Genomic DNA, 6267 nt, shown 5'->3' on the forward strand with positions numbered 1-6267 from the left:
CTCTCTGAGGAGGTGATGTTGAAGGTGAGACTTGAGTAATGACAAGGAACCAATCATTGGAAGAGCTGGATAGAGAGTGTTCCAGACACAGGGAACTACAAGTGCAAAGGCCCTGAGCAGGTGTGTTTGGAGAACAGAAAGAAAACTGCTGTGGCGAGAGTAAAGTCCAATCCCTGCCCCCTCTTTTTTAATAGATAAGGAAATGATTCAGAGGGATGACTTGACTTGCCCCAAAGCCCCTCCTGCAAATATCTCCTTCCTCTCTTTATCCTCATGTATTAGGGAGGGAAACTGAAGCCTGGAGCTTACCAGCATACGTGGGTTACCAACCCAACAATCATCTCACCAGCCTACACTGCTATAACTTCCTGTTTCTCCATTCTCTAGACACTTAAAAGGGTAAAAACTATGATTTTAAGAGTGGATCACACTGAAGAACAAAATCCTGACCAACAGAATACAGTATTAAAAATTCCAGCAGTAATGCAAACTGCCACACAGTTATATGGGGTCAGCACAGACCCTTCCTGCTGAGGTCCTCTCCTGTTTCATTTTCAGAATTTTTCACTCTGATGTTTATAAAGGGCTGCCGGTTTTCAGTCATCATATTGTTAGCGGCAGCATTGGAATTGTTATTCTGGGACTGTCGGCTAGGTAGTGTGGGATGAAGCAAATGAGTTCTGATGCTGCTGGTGCTGAGAACCAGGACTTGGTTCCAGAGAAAACATATGAAGGATGAAAGGGGTTCAGTGAAAATCTTATAATTCTGGGTTTAAAATGGAAGTTTCAGGGTCAATCTTTGATGCAGCTGACCTGAAAACAGACACATATTCTCTAGCTCTGCCTACTGTTTTCAGGTCTAGAAACAATGAGCAACAATTTAGAAAGCAACTTCATTGTCCAGACTGTAGTCTCTAAATACTATTTCACACTAAAAGGAACCAGGCTCCTCAATAAACAAACAAACAAATAAATAGCTGATACCAGCTTTAGGACAGAAAATGCACAATATGTACTTAGACTATCTTTTAATGCCAACGATCAAGGAAGCTAGTTATGGCAAAGAGACTCAGCAGACAACTGAAGAGTCTCGCATTGGCCAAAGTCAGGACAATTTGAGCATCAGTAAAGAAAATAACTGCAATTAGCTGAAAAACATCAAATATATTTTAATCCACGAGTCTACAATGATATATTAAAAATAAACAAAAAACCTCAGTGATCATCTTCAGAAGATATGAAGAAATCAATTCATTATTTTTTATTTTATTTTATTTTATTTTTTTTTTGCAGTATGCGGGCCTCTCACTGTTGTGGCCTCTCCCGTTGCGGAGCACAGGCTCCGGACGCGCAGGCTCAGCGGCCATGGCTCATGGGCCCAGCCGCTACGCGGCATGTGGGATCTTCCCAGACCGGGGCACGAACCCGTGTCCCCTGCATCGGCAGGCGGACTCTCAACCACTGTGCCACCAGGGAAGCCCTCAATTCATTATTTTGAAAACTAGTAAATAAAGGGAAACAATTAAGCACTTGTTCTGTCTTTCCTGTAAGAACTGTGCCTCAGGCGACCAAATAGTAAAGGAGAGGAAGCTGCTCTTTACATAAGCATTCCAACAAATAAAATGAAAAAGGAATGAAGAAGGATTGACTTGGGATATCATCACTTGTTATGAATTAGTTGATCTAACTGAAAATATTACAAAAACAGAAACAACGTGACATGATGGGCCTTTTGATGGAATCAATACCACCTCCTATGAAGAAATCATGCCTCCAAAATCAAGCAGGAGTCTAATCAAGACTTTAGACGCAGGGGTTGACAAACTTTCTCTCTAAAGGGCCAGGTAACAAATATTTTAAACTTTACAGGCTATATAGCTCTAATCTCTGTTGCAACTATTCAGCTCTGCTGTTGAATAGTACAAATACCAGGCATAGACAATAAGTAAACAAATGGGCATGGCTGTGTTCCAACAAAACTCTGTTTACAAAAAAGAGTAGGGGCTAGATTTGACCCATGGTCTATAGTTTGTTAACCCCTGTTCTTGACCGGACTACCAGCTTACAGGAAATAGAGGGACTGCGGAACACATGAAATGACACCCCAGGGATGCATTTAGCAAAAGCTAAACTAGGAAGAAGTGTAACAGGAAAATCAATCTGATTTCTTTAACAAATAAATGTCAAGATACTAAAAAAGAGAGACAGAGATTTAACGTATACATTAAGAGAAACTTAGCAAATATTAACCAAACACAATGTATGGACCCTGGGACTTCCCCGGTGGTACAGTGGTTAAGACTCTGCACTTCCACCGCAGGGGGCGTGGGTTCCATCCCTGGTCGGGAAACTAAGATCCCACATGCCACACAGTGTGGCCAAAAAATAAAAAAAAAAATAATAAAAATGTATGGACTTGTTTGAATCCCAATTCAAACAAATATAAAAAAATAGTATAATTGGAGAAATGTGAACATTGACTCGAATATTTGATAATATTAAGGAATTGTTGACATTTGGTGCTGTTTGATGATGTATTGTGGTTGTGTTTAAAAAGGGGAGGTCTTATCTTTTAGAGATGTTGCTGAAATATTTACAGATGAAATGGTATGATATTTGGGATTCAGTTAAAAACAATGCGTGGTAGAATATAAAGGGAACAAAATTGATAAGGAGTTATTAATTGTTGAAGGTGAATGATAGGTACAGTAGAAGTTCATTATACTATTCTTTCTACTATTGTGTAAATACTTGAAAATTTCCACTATGAAAAGTTAAAATATATTTATGCCACTTCACACTCAGCCAACTGACAAAATTTTAAAAATCTGACCAACTTCAGTTTTGGAAGGATATGGGGAAAGGGTAGCTCTTACACATGGTGGGAATGTAAATTCCTACAACAACTTTTGAGAGGGATTTGTGTACACCCCATGGCCCAAAAACTCCACATCTGGATATACACTAAGTGATACTTTAGTCCATTAAGAGACATGCAGGAAAGTAAAAAGAGAGAGACATACAGGAACATTTTTTTTCTTAAGAAGAAAAATTTTATTTCAAACAGATTCAGTGGTATGTGTGCTACAGCAAAGGCTGGTTGTAGCAGTTTCCTTTCAAACGTGCACTGATGTATAAATTAGACATTATTTGGGAATGATTAGTTTCTGGTAAAATGTAGATTCAATCCAACATTATGCCAATTTTTACATTTATTGTAGACCCTATTTTAGAGGTTAACATTTCATCACTAAAAAATGAGAATAACCTTACAGCTACTCTTAAGGTAATGAACTGTGAAATTAATTCCTCACTATTGCTTTGAAAATATACCCCTAGGTTAAGAGAAATTCTGACTTCATCCAAATCTGTTATTTAATTCTTCAGTCATCATCTACTGTTGGCTTGATTGTCACTCCTCTTCTTATTTGACCCCAACAAATTAAACGCCAGTGTTTCTCAACTCTTCAGCTAAGGGCAATTTTTTCTCCTACTTCTGTGCACACAGTATTAGTCAAAACGATTTTGCCCAAATCAGCCTTGACCGCACTAACTCTTCCTCCTGTCGACAGGGATCCTATGTTCACCAATAAGCACTTCATTCTTAGGCAGCTTTTGCACTTTTGCTGCTTTCTTGTCTCCTTCAGTGCGTGCACCTAGAAGCCGTCTAAGCAGGAAATAGGAAATTTCCAATTCTGTGAAGATCTCAGGTAAAGCTCCAACTGCACCAAGTACCTGCCCCACCATTCTGTCAGCCCGGCACAAAGTGGGGTCAGTTTCTGTTCCCACTCCAATAAGACCTCCTGGAGCAGCATACTGAAGATCATTAATGCTCTGCGAAAAGCGATAGTTTTGGAAAAGATGGGTTTACACATGAGCTTTCCTTCACTATCTTTGGAAACAATACCAGGTGTGACTTCTATCTCCTGGCCCACCTTTAATACTCCTTTTAGAATACTACCACCAGCTACACCCCACTTAAGGTCATCAACTTCACAGCTAGGTTTGTTGACATCAAAGGATCTAACAACAATAAGTCAGGGTTCTGAAGTAAAGTCTCTTGGGGGTACTGGAATTTTCTTTACTAGGTACTCACAGACAACTTCAATATTGTATTTTAGCTGAGAAGAAATTGGAATAATAGGAGCTCCTTCTGCTACTGTACCTTGTACAAATGCAAGGATCTGTTCATACTGTTCTTTAGCCTGGCTTTCTTTTGTTGGTTTTTTTTTTAAAGTCTATTATTTAATTAATTTCATTTTTAAAGCATTTAATACAGCATAGTTTTTTTGTTTTTTTGTTTTTGCGGTACGCAGGCCTCTCACTGTTGTGGCCCCTCCCGTTGCGGAGCACAGGCTCCGGACGCGCAGGCTCAGTGGCCATGGCTCACGGGCCCAGCCGCTCCGCGGCATGTGGGATCTTCCCGGACCGGGGCACGAACCCGCGTCCCCTGCATCGGCAGGCGGACTCTCAACCACTGCGCCACCAGGGAAGCCCTAGCCTGGCTTTCTTTTACCAAATCAATTTTATTTTGTATAATCAAAATATGCTTCAGTTTCATGATTTCTGTAGCAGCCAGGTGTTCGAAAGTCTGAGGCTGAGGACAAGACTCGTTACCAGCTATCAACAGAAGAGCTGCATCCATCACTGCGGCACCGTTCAGCATAATAGCCATCAAAATATCGTGGCCAGGACAGTCAACAAAGGAAACAAGTCTGACTAATTTGAAGTTTCCTTTGGTCCCTGGAATATCTGTAGGAAACTCATCAGGTGTACTACTTCCACAGGATCTATAACATTCTGGCCAAGGACAACTTGGGTCGTCAAGTTTATAAATCTTAGCATTAGCATAGCCAAGTTTGATTGTAATGTTTCTTTCTAGTTCATTTTTTTTTTTTTTTTTTGCGGTACGCAGGCCTCTCACTGCTGGGGCCTCTCCCGTTGCGGAGCACAGGCTCCGGACGCATAGGCTCAGCGGCCATGGCTCAGGGGCCCAGCCGCTCCGCAGCATGTGGGATCTTCCCGGACCGGGGCACGAACCCGTGTCCCTTGCATCGGCAGGCGGACTCTCAACCACTGCGCCACCAGGGAAGCCCTCTAGTTCATTTTTGAACCTGACAGTGTGAACTCCAGAAATAGCTTTTACAACCGTAGATTGCCCATGAGCTACATGACCAATTGTACCTATATTAATTGTGGCCTGTCTGCTGATAACTTCATGTGAAAGTGGCGTCAACTTGGTAACATCCAAAGTGTTGAGATCTTGCCGAGAAAGGTGCGGCTGCCCTCAAGTCACACCAGCCTCGCACCCCGCCATCTTGCCCGGAGAGGAAGGAAGGCGTCCGGGTGGCTGCCTGACCATTCGCAAGCCCCCTTGTGCAGGGCGGGGCAGCGGAGGCGGGAGGGCCAACTAGGGCCCAGGCCTGGGAGAAGAGGATGGCCGGTGCAGCGGAGGCCTCACTGCTTGGACTTTTCTCCCCATGGATTTGTACAGTGCCTGCCGGCAGAATGACCGCGTGGCAGGCCGACTGCGTGGCAGGGTTCCACTTTGCGACGACGGCGGACGGATCCCCCTGGTGGCGGGCCCCACCTCCTTGGGCCAGTAATGTTTTTTTCTTTTTCTTTTCTTTTTTTTTTTTTTTTTGCGGTACGCGGGCCTCTCACTGCTGTGGCCCCTCCTGTTGCGAAGCACAGGCTCCGGACGCGCAGGCTCGGTGGCCATGGCTCACGGGCCCAGCCGCTCCACGGCACGTGGGATCCTCCCGGACCGGGGCACGAACCCGTGTCCCTTGCATCGGCAGGCGGACTCCCAACCATTGCGCCACCAGGGAAGCCCACGTTTTTTTTAAATAGGAAAAATGGAAAACAATCAAAATGTATAAATTATGGTATCTTTGGATGGGGGAGGCTATGAAATGCAGAGATTTGGAAATGGCAACTACTTGTGGAGCTAAGAGCTGGGGCCCCATCAGGATAGATTTAGCTCAACGGATGTTGACCTAGACCCACTCTGGGCCAGGCCCTCTGCTAGGTGTTGGGGATACATAAGTGATATATCCCTCAAGGGATTCAAAGTCTAGATGTCAGAGACGGAGGGGGCCTAACACATCATCTAGCTCAACCTACCCATTTCACAGATGTGGAAAATGAGGCCCAGAAAAGTTAACCGACTTGCTAAGGGCACACAGTTGGTTCATGGAGGAACCAGGAATTGAGCCAGGTCTCTGATGCTCAGAGAATCAGGAGCTCTTGGAGCCACGCATTCTT

The 6267-nt window shown here is 43.7% G+C and overlaps 1 pseudogene across 1 annotated transcript; it reads right to left on the minus strand.

The window, feature by feature from the left end:
• Nucleotides 1-3383: 3383 nt before the first annotated feature.
• LOC307052129 (eukaryotic translation initiation factor 2 subunit 3-like) lies at nt 3384-5984 on the minus strand (annotated as a pseudogene). The gene is made up of 3 exons: nt 5086-5984; nt 4502-4878; nt 3384-4205 (listed from the first exon to the last, which is right to left on the minus strand). The product of its transcript is annotated as a eukaryotic translation initiation factor 2 subunit 3-like (transcript).
• Nucleotides 5985-6267: the final 283 nt, after the last annotated feature.

This window comes from Hyperoodon ampullatus, assembly GCF_949752795.1.
Source record: "Hyperoodon ampullatus genome assembly, chromosome: 4".
NCBI classification, from domain to species: Eukaryota; Metazoa; Chordata; class Mammalia; order Artiodactyla; family Ziphiidae; genus Hyperoodon; species Hyperoodon ampullatus.